The following is a 17792-nucleotide window of genomic DNA, read 5'->3' as shown; positions in this document are numbered from 1 at the left end:
TGATACGGGTTTTTAATTATTGGGCATGAGCTGCACCTGGCCTTCAGATAGTGGTGTAGAATTATTTATGTGGAAACATCCATTAAAAATTCATAATATTCCAAAGTATAATTTAGAAATAGTCACAGCATTATTTTCACGTCATCTACACACTCCCGGAACACTCAGTAGATTAGGAGGGTGGTTTGAAGGATGATTACGTTTTCGGGGTTGACAGATAGATGATTTTTAATACTTATATAATGTGGTCGTTTTTTCTTTAATTTCAAAACATTGTTTCTAGGATATAATAGTGTACCCAAGTTTTATTCATTTTGACACGTCGACAGAAAACTTTACAATGATTAGTTTTGAAGGTATCAGAACATTCATTTTCATTTAAACTGCTTGCAGACTATTAATCAGCATTAAGCAATCACCGCAGCGACCTTGTAGGTAGCTTTTTATATATTTATCTTTTTGTAAATCATTGCATAATTTGCATAACCGATCAGTTTAAAAGTCTACGGATGTTATCAACATAACTGAAGTAGTTAGCGATGGTCATATTTACGTAACTTTTCCTGGTTCTTTTTAATCGTTCGGAATTTTTTGTCTCTAAATTCCTTTAACAAAGGAAACAGTTTCCTTTATATACCAAACTGTCAAATTTATGTACAATTTTGGCAGATCACCGTAGCGAAAGTTTACCGTTAAACTACCCTCGTATATACGGGTGACAAAAGGGAAGTTGCCTAAAGTATATGCATCTCTTTCCCCCTCTTTCCGTATAAGGTTCGGCTCACCTAGATATATTCTAGAATGTTGTTAGTTTCTATTGAGACGGCGTAAAGAGCAGTACGTTTACTTTAAAATCAGTGACCTTTCGAAAGAAAAGGTGGATCTCATCAAGTGCTTACATTCTAGATGGAAAAACTATACTGAAGGATATAGAGGTTTTCGTACCAAGTTTAGAAGTTTATGATGAACGCGTTATCGGTTTTGGATATCTCAAGTATGAACACGTATCTATAGAATGACCCCAGTACTAACCGAACTTAAACCGTGTGATTTCTTCTTATGGGGTTTCCTAGAAGATTACAGTTCTGCAGAAAAACCTAAGACGAAATACTATTAGAAAAGGAATTTCTAATATTTCTTCATCCACAATTGAACAAATTTTTCGTAGCTTTCAAAAATGACTATCATTTTGCAAATTCAGATGAGCATCAGTTCGAGAATATTACTATTAATAGTCATTCCCTAGCCAGGTTTTGTCACTTTGTTTTTTGAATTTTTTTGTCTGTTGAGAATGTTCAATTAAACTGAAACCTATTTCAAATAAAAATGACTACTTCAGTGACTAATTGCACGTTTTTATTATTTCTCCCCTGCAATCATCTCAAGTGATTACTTTTGGCAACTTCCATTTGTCACCTGTTACAATGGACGATAATGAAAGCTTGGTAAAAATCTATAAAGCACTTCCAACGGTTTTATAATGCAATTAATATGGTCACTATGCAATTAACGAACATGTGTACAAACAGAGATATATCATGACAGGATCTAATTTTTAACGTGCGTGAAAGCGATGAAATGTTTTTCGTATTACATCGTTTGCAAAATCATCAACTTTGTTAATACACTGTTGTTTCACGCTATTCTCAAGAGGATTCGTTACGGTTTTTCATTAGCTATTCTAAATTTATATGAATGGCATTAAACTACTTCAGAAATAATGTAGGAAATTTAACATACTAAATTGAATGTTTCAGCTTTTATTTGTACTTGTCTCAATAAGTGCCCGTCATAGAAGCACTTCCAATTTTTTTTCCATTCCCAAACAGTGGCTAAATCAGATACATCACTCTAACACAGGGTGCTTTAAGGGAAGGTGTTCAGAAAACTCTAGTGCAGCAGTTCCTAAGGGAAACTTACCTCATGAAATACATTTAGAACAATTGAAAGCCATTGCCAAGAAACGTATTTCGTATTACACAGTTCCCTGCCGTTTATCAATTATTTTATTGCGTACGTATCGTTGTTTCCTTTTTGCTTCAATTATGTTTACTATAGCCTCATTTTCTCATATATTCTTCATTTCATAGTTCACAAGTCTATTCATTATTTCCAACTTTCACTGGTCCATAATTTTTTCTAATTATTCTTCCCTCATATTTGTTAGTCTCATAGTTTCCGCAGCGTTTGTAACCACTAATTTTATCACTCTTAATTTAGTTTCTCGACTTATTCTCATGCCCTGCATTATAATTTTGTACTTATATGTCCTATATCCTGCATGAAATCATTGTCTTTTTTTGTTGCTTATCACTGTTCCTAAGTACTTAAAGGTGTCGACTACTTAGAACAGAAGTTTGCGAACTTCCTTGCAGAAGCACCGGTTCAGTGGCCTCCTCGTTCATGCGATTTTAATCTTTCAATTTGCATAATTTTGTCTTTTTCTGATTTATTTTGAATCCTCTCTTTCCTGCCTCCGTTACAATTTGTGGGAATTTTGGGTCCATCATGTTGCCTTACTCCAACATTTATTTCAAATGCCTCGATGGTCCTTCTTTTGCCATTACCCCTACCGTAGAATTTATCATAGTCAGTTTTTCTAATTGTATTAATTTTTGGGATCTTTCACTTTTTCCATATCCTTTATATTTGTCCTCCTTTCAGAGTGTTGATGAATAGCATTAGCATTCCAATGTTATACTCACAGCATTGATTGATCTCTTGTTTTTTAGTATGAATGTCATCCACTGTTGATTTTTCTTGTCTAAAACCTTTTTGATTCTCCCCTATATCTGGTTCCACTAACTTTTTCATTCTTATATCCATTATTGTTTTAATATTTTATATACGTTTGAACACTTATTCTAATTCATTCTTTTTCTATTGCAGTATCTATTATTACTATTATTTTCAAATCAAAATATTCCGACATTTTGATTAATAACGTAAACAAAGTTATGTTCAATAATACTTAACACTAACCGTGTAATTAGTGCCCTCTATGAGGGTCGATATAAAAACAAATTTGTGGGATTTATCAGCTTCCAGAACATACTGGTATGAAATTTCAATACAATAATGCCAGTGGTTTTGCAAAATTTTGAAAAATATAATTTTTTCCCAACGCCCTTTATCTTGAATACCAATTAAGTTAGGAACATTTTCTACCAAGCAAATACCAATTATTTTGCAGCTTTCTATCTATCCTAGAGACCTTTTTTGACACCCTTTATATGAATCTGTTTACTAGCAACGTCACTATGACGTTCTGATTCGTCCAACTTTAGAATATTGCTCGTACATTTGGAGCTCGGCCTCCAAGCGTACCCTGAAGATGCTCGACGCAATACAGAGTTGTCCAGAAACTTGTTCAGATAGAGCATAGAAGAAAGGTCGCCGACCTGACTGAGTTTCACCGATACTACCACGAAAAATGCACTTTCGAGCTGTCCTCCATAATCCCGCCTAGAGCAGTTTTTGCAAGACCTACTTGACAAGGAAACGTGACTCATGAACACCGAGTTCGCCTTCAGACGCCTAAAACTTTAATTTATCGTATCTCCTTTTTTTGTTCCAGCCTGTGGAATCAGCTACCAAAACACATCTTTCTCGATTATAGTTCCTCCAATATCAATGGCAGATTATGAAAAATCTTCCCGACAATTTTGATTGATCTACCATAGGCGTAGTTACCTCATTTTATAAATTTATTATTTTTTAAAATACTGTTAAAAATATGAATATCATATGATAAAAAGTATTCGTTAAAAGGCAATCCAATCATTATAAATTGTACTGCATTATACGCCGTTGTTAAGATAGATGCACTCAATTGTAGTCCTGCTTGGAACTTAGAAAAAAATCATTATTATACCTCGTTAACTTGCTACAACTGAATATTGAATTATAAAACGTAAATAGACGAGTAAAATATACCTGCCTGTAAGGGAGTTTGGTTTAAACAGGGTACCAGACGTGAACTGAGTCTTTTATCTGACGCAAATAAACTTGTCGCCATCAAATTATCCTTAACGATTCAGATTTTGCCATCCGTTTATTCTGTTTTTTATGTTGAAAACCACATGCTGACAAAACTTGTCGCAATGGTTCCAAACTTGTATAATTGTATTCTGGATAATTTCCTACCTTTTGCTGTATTACTTCTAATGTCGCAGCACTGTTCTTCTTATATAAACCATAAATTGTCCTACGTATAAAATATTGAGTAGCTTTGTCAGTTTTTCTTTACATGTTTTTCGGTTCTGTGAAAGATCCACAGCAACCCCTTTCCTGACTAAATGGAAAATTTATTTACTCTAGTTAATTGTTGAATATTTTGCTTTTTCAAACATTCGAATATATTCAAAATAACTTGTTGCGCTTGTATATCTAAATCTTTATTATTAAATTCATACCTGTCTTTATGCTCACTACAATGTGTAATTTAATTGTCTTCATTCGCCAATGGTCCAACGAACGCAATATTTCTCTTTATTTAAAGAAATTTATGAATTAAATGAATCTGACCAAGCCATACCACTGCTTATCGCAGACTATCTAGCAGGAATGTTTCAAAGAAATTGTATACATATGCCTTCCGAGAGCTTCGGTGAATAGAAATGCATTTATGTCTACGATCCGATGTTTTCATTGGTAAAAGTGGAGATGATGAGTCCACGTGGACTGACGGTTTGTTAGATGAATTTTATACGAGGAGTAAACATTATTTTTCATTGCTTAATTTGGTATGAGTGCCGGGCGTATTTATGAAATATTGATTGTTCCTCGCATAACTGTTTTCTGCAATTGATATTGGAAGAACTACTCGTATACTACAACCTACAGAAGTTCAAAATCAATATCCACAAGGCAGGCGCCACTCGAACGACTCGAATGTAATAGGGATTACCTTCTTGTACATAAAGTTCGCTTGATTGGTATCGTTTGTTTACTGTATAAAATTACTGCTATCTGGATAAAATACACCTGACTAGTCTTTAGATTGTTGGACAACATAACTGAGAAAACGAAGCCAATCCTTTTCACAGTTATGTCTTGTCTTTCTTGTCTTGTCAAATATTTGTTAGATTCGAACAGGCTTCCTGATATTCTACCTTCTACAACAAATAACTCAAAATGTTAATGACTCGATTACTTATCGGTGAAGAAAACTTTTACGAATTTATCAAAGTAATTCCCTGTTTTTGGTTGCTTTCAGCGTCTTGTTTCAATACGATTTTTTGTTGTTGTTGGGTATTCTTTAGGGCGCTCTGAATACTAATCACAGTATTTTCTTATAAAATACATTTTCTCCTTTTCAGTAAGTTAAGTCAACTTGGCGAACTTGTACAACATGAATTATTTATTTAACGCAACAACAGGGGTAGGTCTGAGATATTACAAGAAGAGAATGATGTTAGAAACGAGTCTCTTTATATTTCTGTTTTTTACAAACGCAGATTTTACGATATTTCACATGAAAGTTTATAATTTAATTCTTTCCAAAGAGAAACTAGTGTTGAAAATATGATAGTAAGTAGAAAATTAACAATAATCAAATTCTTTACTATTTCCTATCAATATGATTATGTCCAATATTTTGCTAATATATGGCAAAATCTGGCTTTGACCATATAATTAGTGTGTTTAAAACTATTGGTATTCACTTAATTTGTGTCAATACGATAATCCATTGATAATCGTTCTGTAGAAAGAATTTTTATCATTGGTCAGCTTAAATTAAATTGAAGATGTGTCATCCATCAATAAAACCTCGGTTTAAACGACAGCTAACAAATTCAGAATTAACTCCCTCCAATACTTAAAGTGAACTTCGTGTTGTTCTAAACAATGGATAAAAAAGAAGTCCTCATTGATGAAAAAATGTTTCTAAGTGGGATTATACAGGACAAATGTTTAACATGAAAAGGATAATGATAACTCTTCTCCATCATTAACTGTTATACTAAGCTAAACATGGCCGTACGAGCATTGACGGTGCGCCAAAGAGCAAGACTTCTAAAAAGAAGGTTAAACGAAAAAAATAATAAACAAGTCGGGAAAGTCGGCATGGAAAACAGAAAAATAAAATTGTGAGAGATAGTATACACAAGAAGGTATCATATGGAAGTAAACTACATTTTACTCGTGACTTTGTGCATGAAAAAGCTTCTCGCGTGAATAGCGCGTTTTCTCACAATGGAAAATAACTAAGTCATGATTCAGATCTGTATAAGCAAAATAATAGTTATTTATGCAACAGTAAGTGTTTATTGCACGCGATGTGAATTTGTCTAGCCAGGCCGTTAGGCCGAGTTTGGCGAAACGTAGAGTGCAATAAATACTGCATGAGTCCCATTCAATATTTTTCTACATTCATGAAAAAAAAAATTATCCAAATCATTAGTAGTCGTAATCGCGTATGTTTGAGGCATTTACGTTTGTGTTTATAAATTGTGATCATATGGCATTTTAGAGAAAAAATGCACTTTCTAGTAATTTTGTAATCCAGTACATAATAAATATGATTGATAATAAAATAAAATCCGCAATTCTTTGAAACGTATTACAATCTGACAAAAAAATAATGAAATATTTCGCTCATTTGAATGATTATGTTTGTTTTGATCACAAACCGCTCTATTTATTGCACTAGTGCAATACAGATCCACCTTTTCCAGTAAATATAGTTCAATAAAGTTCTGTTTATTGCATAAACGTAGGAACAAGAATTTTTGGCATCAATATGAAATCATGAATGAAACCACTACACACATAAATCAAAATTTATTTATACAGTTATACAATTTGTACAGTTATTTAAGTGGACTGAACTCAGCAAAACACACCTGATGTGGGCAAAAACACAAATATCGAGTTGCTTCTATCCTCTGCATTTCGTTAAACACAGTCCTATAGATATAAGAAAGAAATCTATTTCTCCAAGACAATGCCACAGTATCACGACTCATAATCTCTAGATTTGATCACTAACTACTTTCAGCCCTGAGAACATACACCAAATAAAGAAGTATTAATCAAGTTTTTACTGCAACAAAAGACTGTTTTGAAGCTATAGGAAAGAAAGAAAGAAATCAAAGACTTTTTTTCCTCAGAGATCAAAATATTAAGAAAGGAGAAACCGAACCATTTACAACAAATAAAAACTTCAATGTAGAAGAGGAGGAACAAATGGAAATACAAGATGAAAGGTATCCAAAACTAGAAAATTATTAAGTGACAAGCAGTACAGAGAGATTCTACAAAATTTTGGAAAAATGGGTTTAAAAACGCTAATAGAGTTATACAGCGAATAGAGATGGAGAACACCGACAAATTGGGAGATGTATATAATTTAATTACTTTTTAGTTACTTAGAGAAATTGCAGAGGAAAATAATAGACATCTAATAAGAGGCATCGCAAAGCTGCTGTAGGTAAGGTAAAAGTACATAAGAACATGTATTTACATTTAGACGGATATTAGAGAAGAAAAACAAAACAGATCAAAAAGTAGATATGGCTTCAAAGATGTCCAAAAAGCATTTGGCAGCGTCCGAAGAAATCAAATAAGAAGAAGTTTACAACAAAGAGGAGATGTGGTCGAATTGAGAAACAATGTCAAAGTATATATAAAACAACGAGGAACCAGATGAGGCAAAATCATGTTTTAATTCGAGAATTTCACAACAAGAAGAATAAAGACAGGAGAGAGTACTGAGTCCAACGCTATTTATGAAGATAATGAATGATATATTGCAGGAAATGAGAACAAAACAGCAAGTGGGCCCATCTAGTGCCATATAATGAATTTCTGGGTATAAAAAATCTATTATTATCATACAACAGCATTAAGGGTAACTGCTTGGTTGACCTCATTTTCGCATGCTACTCTTTGTGCATACATCGGCTTTCCAACAATCACACATGGATTATCATTTGTCTAAATACGGAAATTCTGCTTATTAAAAAATCCATCGACGTGAAAGTGGCAAATGCCTCTATAGATGATTTTCTTCGTGTAGGCACATGTAAATTCTACTCCTTATTCAAAACTTGCGTCAATGATGTCGCTAAGATATTAAACAACACTAGTTGAAGTTGATGATCACATGATCGTGACTAGTAGCATTGTTTTAGGTAGAACGAGCTGGACGAGCATAAACAGATATTTTTATAGCTCCCACAGATACATTCTGATTTGAACTCCCATTTTTATAAAAGTCTTAATGCACTGCTCAATAGTGTCCTTTCTTAGAGACTGAAACAGGGATAACCCAAAAAAATTTAGTATACTATCATCATACAAATGTCAGAGGAAAATGAAAGAATCAGCCTAGCAATTCGACATTATCATGAGTTATTCTTTAGAAATTTTCTGGAAAGTAAATAAATAACAAAAACACCAAAATGGAGGTGTATATTTCGACCAGTCCTTATACATTGTTGTGGTAGCTGGGTACTCATTCAAATGTAACATTCAAGCAGCAGAGAATGAAGTACCCAAGCAGAATCAGTTATTTCCCTGGACGGGATCAAATGTAGAACGAAACAATAAGAGGTGACTTGACACTTTTACAGAATGGAGAGTGATAAAAAAGAGGAAACGGGACGTCCAAAGAAACACATTTTGTATATCGACTACTTTTTCAACAGCTATACAAACTCGCCACTGTGCCATGCTACATTCAGCCAACATGTAATTTTCTCATATTAGTAGGTTGCATAGTGGCTAATAAAAAAACAGATTTTCATAGATAGGTTTGATGTGGTAAATGACATTTCCTGTAACTTCGTTTACTATCGACAAATAAAAAACATACACGTGCTAAGTATTATACAATATGGGACAACAAAGAAAAATAAAAATAGAATTTTCGCTCCCTACATTTACACGTTCACTGAATAATGGTTGTAGTAAAGTTCGTTTTACGGTTTTACAACTTTCTCGGCACATTTATATATGAGAATTTATTAGGGAGTAAAATGTTAATACACAATTCTTCATTATTAAGATACCTAGAGGGATTTTGTGGTTGAGTAAAAATGAAACGAAAAATGGGAAATATAATATTTCAACACAAAAATATCAGCAAATATCAGCTTTTAAGGAAAATTTCTCAACCTTCATTTACTGCTAGTACAACTACTACTAAAAAAACTAAGAGTAGATTTACCTAATTGCTAGAGAAAAGTTGAAATTTCTAAAACAAATTTGAAAGTGATAGAAAATGCAAGGCTGAGTATATGTTTGAAAGTATGTCTTTTATTTATATAATAAAGAACTGCTTTTATACGATACATTAATTCCATTTCTCTAAGGAATGTTAAAAGGCAGATAAAACAGACAAAGATGTAACTTAGAATCAATAAAGAACGAATTCTAGCGAGAATCTTTATATATTTGTGAATATATTTTTGGAGGTGTTCAAAGTGACCTAGGATACTTTTTATGAAAAAACATTATTTTTTACGGGAGATAAAAAAATGATTTGTCAAAAAATTTCGAAATCTACCTTCTTCAACGCTATCTAGCATTCTAGTAATGAAGTTCCAATCCTGCGTACTGTTATAACGTTGCACTGTATTACCGGTCACGGTCACGTTAAGATCCAATCCAACTGACTTACTTTCAGCTGTTTGGTTTCTTATATTTATTTTTATTTTTTTGTCATTATATATGCGGAATAAAACTATTCGAATTTTTGAGGTGTCAGTTTTTAGATGTCATTTTTGTGGTTAGATGTTATTCATTATTTCAGATCTTACTCTTTGGTTTTAATTCTCACTCTACTTTTCTTTAAAAATGCCTCGGAAGAGAAAATCTGGCTATCAAAAGATTAATCGCGGATCCATGCTGCAAAAGTCTCACAGAATCAAGGATGAAAGTACAATGTATCACAAGAAGGCTATAGAAGCTTTAAACTGGACTCTGCAGAAATTGCGAAATAGTACAGATATAATGGGAGGAATAGTTTTATTGGCTGGTGATTTCCGACAAACCCCCCGAGTCATTCAGAGGGAGACAGAAGCAAATGAAATTCAAGCATGCATCAATGGTCGAGAGCTGAAAAACGAATGTTGATGTTGACAGTTGAGGATGGTTAATTTAGACGTCGACGTGGAAGGTTATATATTACTATAAAAAATTATGTGGATCTCATTACTAACGTTTCTCGAGAATTGATACAAAATTTAAGTAGTGATCAGGGTTGTGTGCAAGAGCAATATCAGTACCAAAAAATGAAGTAGTTAATAAGATCAATATAGATATTTTGAAAATGATGCAAGGAGAAATGAAGGAATATTTGTCAATAGATACAATTAAGCATACGGAACTAAGTACTTTACTTGAACTGTCGGGTGTACCGTTGTATAAACTTCAATTGAAACTAAATATACCAGTAATGCTTATGCTAAATCTAGATGCTCCTCGACTATATAATGGAACAAGGCTTCAAATAACAAAATTGGGGCAGAATATACTTGGTATTACTATATTAAAAGGTGTCGGTAAGAGAGACAGTGTTATCACATTTCGGATCACAATTAATCCCATTGACCATTCAAAAGGATTCAGTTTCCCGTCATGCTTAGTTTTGCTGGTACTATAAACAAAGCCCTATGGCAGATAATACGAGGGTGGTCCCAGAAGTACCTGACCCAATAAAAAAACACACAAATTTTGGAAAAAAATATATTTATTTTTTAACGTAATCTCCTTTTAGCACAATACACTTTTCCCAGCGATGTTCAATAAGTTCGATACCCTTTTTATAATTAGAATCGTCAAGCTACTTAAAATAGCCAAAAATTGCCGACATCACCTGTTCATTGTTGGTAAATCTTTGACCAATGATCCATTTTTTAAAGTCTGGGAACAGAAAATTATCCGAGGGAGGGTAAGTGAGGTAGCAATTCAAACTTTAACTCATTAATTTTGGCTGTGTGAGCTGCTGCATTGTCTTTATGGAACAATACTTTCTTCTTAGCCAGATGCGGCCGTTTTTCCTTGATTTCTTCGATCAAACGTGGAACCACGTTTCATCCATGTTTATGAAACGGCGCAGAAATTCGACTTTATTTCTATAAAACATTGCCAAACACGCTGTTTTTGTTCCATTGTGAGCAAAGTCGATGTTTGTCAACGATCATCCAGTACCAATTTTGGCGATTTTCTTCAACATTTATGGAGTCATGATCTCATTTGGTCGACCACTGCGATGCTGATCTTCACAGGTCGTACGGCCTCGTTTAAATTCTGCTACCCAATATGTTACTGCTGATAACAGAGGAGCAGTTCAGCTTTTATATTGGTTGGGCTAACGCCTTTCAAATAAAAGTATTTTATAATATAACGATGACCAAATGCACTGAAAACGTTTACTATTGATGGCTGCCAAACAAATACTAAGCAACGTGGCGTCTTAAAACTGTATGGATTGTGTACCTCTTAATACAGTGGTATCTTCCAAGCAATTACCGCCATCTCTAGGTCAGGCCAGATACTACTGGGACGATCATCGTACAGCGAGAGTGCCTTTAGAAAACCCATGCTTTCCTCATGGTCAACAATATGTAGCCTGCTCGTGTGTGTCTAAAGCCCGGAATTTGCACCCGACGGAAAAACTTATAGTCTACAAAAATATTTATTGTCGTATCAACTTCAAAGGTTATTCTGTTATATCAGTTGTTCCCAATTCATGATACAGTTGAGTTTCTTTTAGATATTAGATTAAGTTTGTAGTATAACAATTATTATTAAATAGAGAAATTATGGTGTTTGGAAAGTTGTTAGTAAGTCTTTCGTTTTTGTACTTTTGACAGTTCAACAAAGTGTTTCACGTTCAGATTCTCGTTGCAAGTTTCATATACTGGTGGGTTTTCTCGGCCTTAAATGATCGATTGTTATTTGGTCCGTACGATTTTAAAACTGTACATTGTACGTAGTAATTTTTAAAAATCGATAATCCCAGCCAAGGAATGAAATATAGTTATTATATTGATTCATTTCAATTGAAATGATCTCTGATACTTATTCAATGGCTTTAATGCGAGCGAAGCCTCGGATAAAAGCTAGTTAGAACATATTAAATTGTTTTTCAAACAGGATATTTATTTTTTTTAATCTGATGAATAATTTAAAAAATATATAAAGTTAATTAAAGTCAAAAGTTTACAGTGTGCCAATTTCTATGCACACAAGTTTATTTTCATTAAATTTTTAATATTTTTTGTTCATGGTACTGAGTCTAATAAAGTATGTCATTATGATACACTGAGATAAATAGATTTTGATATCCATTTGAATAATATAGCGAATTAAACTCTATATTCTCTATCTGAAATGTGTGAGAAGCAGATTTTCCCAAGTATTCATTAACACAACGATTACCTGTTTGATGTTATAAATAGGAACTTTGAATGTGATCTTGTCCCACTAATGAAGCAGTTAGAGTAGAAACGGAGTGGAACCTCGCTATATAGATCGATAATTTAGTACATTCGCAAAGTTTTACGCGGTCGGTTGATGCTAACAGTTACATCTTAAATTCAGTAACTTTCCAATGTGTAGTTTTGCTTTAAAAGAGTTTTCGTAAAATATTTGTTGCATGTAGAACAAATTCAGTGAAAGGTGAATGATCTTTTTTAAATATTATTTTTTAAATGAATTTTTGGATGAGATATTTTGTTGATTATGATGAGAAGAAACGAAATAGTGAATTGAGGTTTTCACAATTATTTTTATTTTATTTATGAGTTGTTTTTATCAAATGAAGTTTATTAATGTTGTTTTCTTAGCACCCAAATATTTCACCAGAAATCTGTATTTATTTTGAATTGATTATGCTGATGCATAAGATCAATTGAACATTACAATTTTAACTCAAATCATGTTTCTCTTCTCATATTTCTACGACACTTTATTCAAATACTCTTAGTTTGTCCATTTGTTCAGAATGAATTTTTTTGATAAAATTTTCATCAACATTTAGTCAACATATTTTCTTGAAATTTTGTACAATTTCTAGCTCTCGAAGACAATATATTATTAAATGAAAAAATTGATGAAATAACTTGATTTTTATACGAAAAATAATGCTCTAGAATTGTTAAATCGAACTTTAGAATTAACCAAATAGAAGGTATTACAAGAGATTACAAGATTTATAATTTAACTTGAAGAGACACTACTAATTTTAAGAATCAAGAAAAAAAAACCGATGAAAAAAATTATTTCTGTTAGTAGCATTGGTTGGTAATACGGACGGATCTAAAACAGCAGACAGAACTGGAATAGAAGTGTACAGGTCCCGAACAAACACCCTGAAAGCCTGAGTAAGACACCAAGCATTTTTCAAGCAGATATTTTTGCAATTGAAAAATGTGTGCAGTTCAATCTAGAAAAGAACTATCGCAAGAAGAGATCTTCATCTAGTCCAATAACCATGCAGCCATTAGAGTTTTAAGCTTCAATATCATAGAAACTTTGGTATTGCCTAGAAAAATTAAACGATCTTGACAAGAAAAATAGAGTTACTTTACCATGGATTCCGGGACACACCAGAGTGGAGGGAAATGGAATAGCTGATTAGTTCCTAAAGAGGGGATATACAAGCCCTTCGTTTAACCTAAATCATTCTGTGGTATCAGCTACAGAATAATGGAAACAGTATTGAAAATGATGGTAGATAGTGAAACACTACGGAATTCCAAAGCACTACACCTGGGAGCGTCCAAAATAGAAGAGGAAGATTTCGGGCAGCTACAGGCATCCCATAGTCGCCTTGCAGTCAAATGGTTTATGTATGTTAAGAACATTATATTATACTGGTTATATAAGTGTTGAATTACGAAAAATGTTGCAGTAAGAAATAATAATTTAAATTTAAAAATCCAACAACTTCCACTTTTTCTCTCATTGCTTAATTCTATTACCTTCCCCTGTTTTCAGGATTCACACTATTCACAGCCTTCAAAACCAACTGTTCACCATCATAAATTTTGAGAAAATTATTCTTTATTAAAACATCTCTCTCTCATCTCTCTCTCTCTCTCTCTTTGCTTAATCCAACTCATTCGGGTTTTGTTCGCAATGATTTGGTGGTGATCTAACCACCGTTATTTCACATTTTTCTACAACTCCATCAATTTCAAATTGTTTGTAATTATTTCTTTTTATAATTCTTTTTCCATAGGACCGGGATGGAACTTCGGATGGAACTTCGAATTTAACTAATTCTGAAAATCTTTTTTAACCAATTGATTGTGGGCTTATATTATCCATCACTATTATAAAGTTATGGGGAAAAAATATATCATTTGTTTAATCCATTCTCTAAAAAATCAGCATTCATATCTCCATGGTAGTCACTGCTATGAGTTGATACAACAGTCAAAAAACCATATTTAACAAAACCGTTTGAACTACCGATATGTACTATTATCAGTGTACATCCCTTTCTTGGAAATGGGTTCAAACAAATTGATAAATTATATGAAAAAAAAACCTTATTCGACTTGTAACAGTTTTATCTTGCCAAAATTTATTTGGTGTATGCTGAATAAAATATATTTGATTTCTTATTTCTTTTATAGTAATTATATATAGTATAGGTAATTTCTTCTTCATACAACAATATCGCCTTATTATGTTCTAAAAGTTTTCATAGTGTACTTCGACTCATTACAGGGTAATCCTGATAATTTCGAACCGTGGGAAGAACTTTGTTTACTGTCGGAAATCCCTTTTCAAAGAAATATGCGTGTACTTTCGAATGATTTTCTGTTTAAAATTTTGAATTTCCCGAAGTTCTATGTGATGTGTGAAACTCGCCACAGTTTTCTTCTTTAATAACTCTGTACCATAACACCATAACACCAAGCCTAGGTAATACTAATTCCACTGTGCTATCAACAATTTTTCATACATGTTTCTCTGTAAATGATTGGAAAGAATTAAATGTTAATATTTTTTTCATTAACCGTTAAAAAACAAATTTTTCGGCGTTCACGCGGCTATTACAAATTTTCCATAATCAGCCATTCACAATAGGCTATAGTCTGCACCTTACAACCTGCAACTAAATAAGACTATTAACAATATGCAACTTGACTTCCCTCTTAAAGGAAACACCTACAATCGTATTTCCAGTCAAATTTATTGAGAAGAGATCCTTGGAACTAAAATAAAACAAAATTTCCATCCTTTTTCTTTTTCTATTGTTTTGTACAGCTTATGGTTATAAAAGACCAATAAAAAACCGAATATATATAAACATATCAGCAAATTTATCAAAATTATAGATTATTCTCTTATATTTAAATTGACCGTATTAAGCTTTGCATAAGAAATTAGGTTTTATTCCTCTCTCGTACATAAACGTTGACGTGGAAGTCAATTTTTCTCAATAATATTTTCACTATGATATTTTTAGTCTTATAAAGAAAACAATTACAAACTCATATTTTCAGTGCTTTTCAAACGGCATTTTTTTAATTATAATAGTGGAATTCATAAGAATGTTTTTTTATATATAAAACAAAATTGCAAAATTGATTTCTTATACACTGAAAAATCATTGTTCAATTTATATTGTATAGGATTCAAATTTTATATAGTAAAACTCCCAAACTTCTGACTCAAGAAAAAGCGATTTTCTACCAACTCGAACGAAATGAAATAATAAAACAGTTGAGTAAATATACACCGTTTATCTTGAGGCAGATGTTTTATTTTATTGCCTCTTATCAACCAACTTGCATGATGGAGAAGATCCATCAAAAAGGATGTGGATAACTCCGATTTGGCTAGCGGTAAAAATCAGATAAAATCTGATAAATGTGGACATTTCCAAATAATAAGCTAACGTAAATTATTCATATGATCAAAATTGAATGTTTCTTGAAAATACTTCATAGATTATGGGAGCGTATCAAAATTCAAAAGAATATAAAGTTTGGGATATAGAATATATTATGCTCGTCCTTTGAGTCATTCATATTATTTTATTGAAGTATTATTATGAAAAATTTTTAGAGATATACATTTTTTGAGGCTTTGAACAGAGAGCAACTATCATCGTAAATGGTTATAAGTATCACGAATTATAGTTCATTTGTTTCGAGGGAGAAGGTAATTATCCAACTCAAAGCAATAATAATAAGGCATGAGTCAATAACTGTGAGGATTTGGAATGCCTGTTTCTTCCTTTGCACAAAATTTATGATATGATAACTATTGTGTTGTGTTACTTCCAGATCTTTTTTTCGGATGTGTTATGAATTTTATTATTGTAAATTACTTTTGGTTTTAATTCGGTTATATTACAAAAACCTCACACACTAAACAAAGTTTATTAAAATGATGTAAACCATTGCTGATATCATTAAGGCGTTCCATAATTAGAATTCATTATGTATGAATTATTATATGAGTATAGTACGTATATGACATTGACATATATATATAAAAATAGAAACGGCTATAATTCAATGAACACTACACATACCGGGAATTATCTCGACTGGTGAGTTCTCTTTCTGTTACTGTGTTTCTATTTCAGTAGAAGTCATGTTTAGTTTTGATCTTAATCAGAGAGATCATCAGTTGAACGTACACGTAATTATAATTATAATCATCGGTTTGTCAGAAAAAATGGTTTTCATACCAAGAAATCCCTTCTTCTAAACGAGTTGTTACTCAAGTTTTGAGATATGGTAATACTGATGTGAATATGACAAATCTGACATTACCATCATACATTTTGACTTTTTTATAGATGAACGTATTCAGAACGTGTTATCATACAAGTGATATTTGAATAATTGTTTATAGATACTTGAAACATTCGTCTTGGTTGAATAATGTAATTAAATCGCGAAAATTTTCGCGCGATGATTTTATGTGACGACTTTGGACGTGGATTAAACCATCAGCAGTGTGCGTATCATCTCGCTCCGACTTTTGGAGATGCACTATCTCAAGCCACCATGTTTTGCTGGTTTTCCAAATTCAATCGTGTTAGCTCTTCGTTACATGATGAATTTCGTGAAGGTCGTCCAAAATCGGCTGTTGTGTTAGAAAACATCGATATTTTGTGCAAAATGTCATTGCAAGATCGTCATGTGACATACCTTGAGATTAAGTCATCCTTGGACATTATGTCCACTCGCATACATTCAATATTGCATTAATAATTAGTTGTCAAAAATATTTTTTCGCGTTCGATACCGCATAATTTGAAAATCCATAAAAAATAAGTTCGTTTTGATTGATGCAAGAAATGTTGAAAAAATTCAATCGTCATGGATTTATGCATATGAACCCGGAACAAAACAAAAATCGATTGCAAGGGTCTTTCAAGACGAGCCAAATCCAATAAAAGTTGTTCGCCCATGAAGCACTTCGAACTAAATGGTCGCCTGTTTCTTAGGAATAACTGGACATGTTAACACCGTTCCATTAGAGCAACGTAGAATGGTCAATTATAGATGAGCAGCATGTGTTTACAAGAAGCGTTCGAAAAAAGCAGGAAAACCAATCGCAGAAGACCACAATGCGAGCTCTCACACATCAGTTCAAACAAAAACGTTTTTCAACAGTCAAAACATCGAATTAATGGGGCATTAGCATTACAGTCCATGTTTGGCACCCAATGACCGATCAAAAATGAATTGCGAGATCAACGTTTTTTTACACCTGAAGAAGCGGTTGATGCGTTTAAATGACATCTTTAGGAGGAATGTCAATCGGAATGAAAAAAATGCTTTGAAAAATTAGTGTATTGATTT

The 17792-nt window shown here is 32.7% G+C and overlaps 1 protein-coding gene across 6 annotated transcripts in view; it reads left to right on the top strand.

Moving 5' to 3' along the window:
- Positions 1–17792, top strand: part of LOC130448722 (uncharacterized) — a 90409-nt gene that overhangs the window by 54334 nt on the left and 18283 nt on the right. Inside the window, exon 1 of one of the 6 annotated variants that reach the window (XM_056786212.1) lies at positions 12507–12633. The exons of 4 other annotated variants lie outside the window; for them this stretch is intronic. The gene's annotated coding sequence lies outside the window, so the exon portion shown is untranslated. Of the gene's footprint in view, positions 1–12506; positions 12634–16491; positions 16529–17792 lie in introns of those variants that run through there. One more of the 6 variants, XM_056786208.1, reaches the window with a different exon arrangement.

The sequence above is a fragment of the Diorhabda sublineata genome, chromosome 9 (assembly GCF_026230105.1).
Source record: "Diorhabda sublineata isolate icDioSubl1.1 chromosome 9, icDioSubl1.1, whole genome shotgun sequence".
Lineage (NCBI taxonomy): Eukaryota > Metazoa > Arthropoda > Insecta > Coleoptera > Chrysomelidae > Diorhabda > Diorhabda sublineata.
This window is presented reverse-complemented; position numbering and strand designations above follow the sequence as displayed.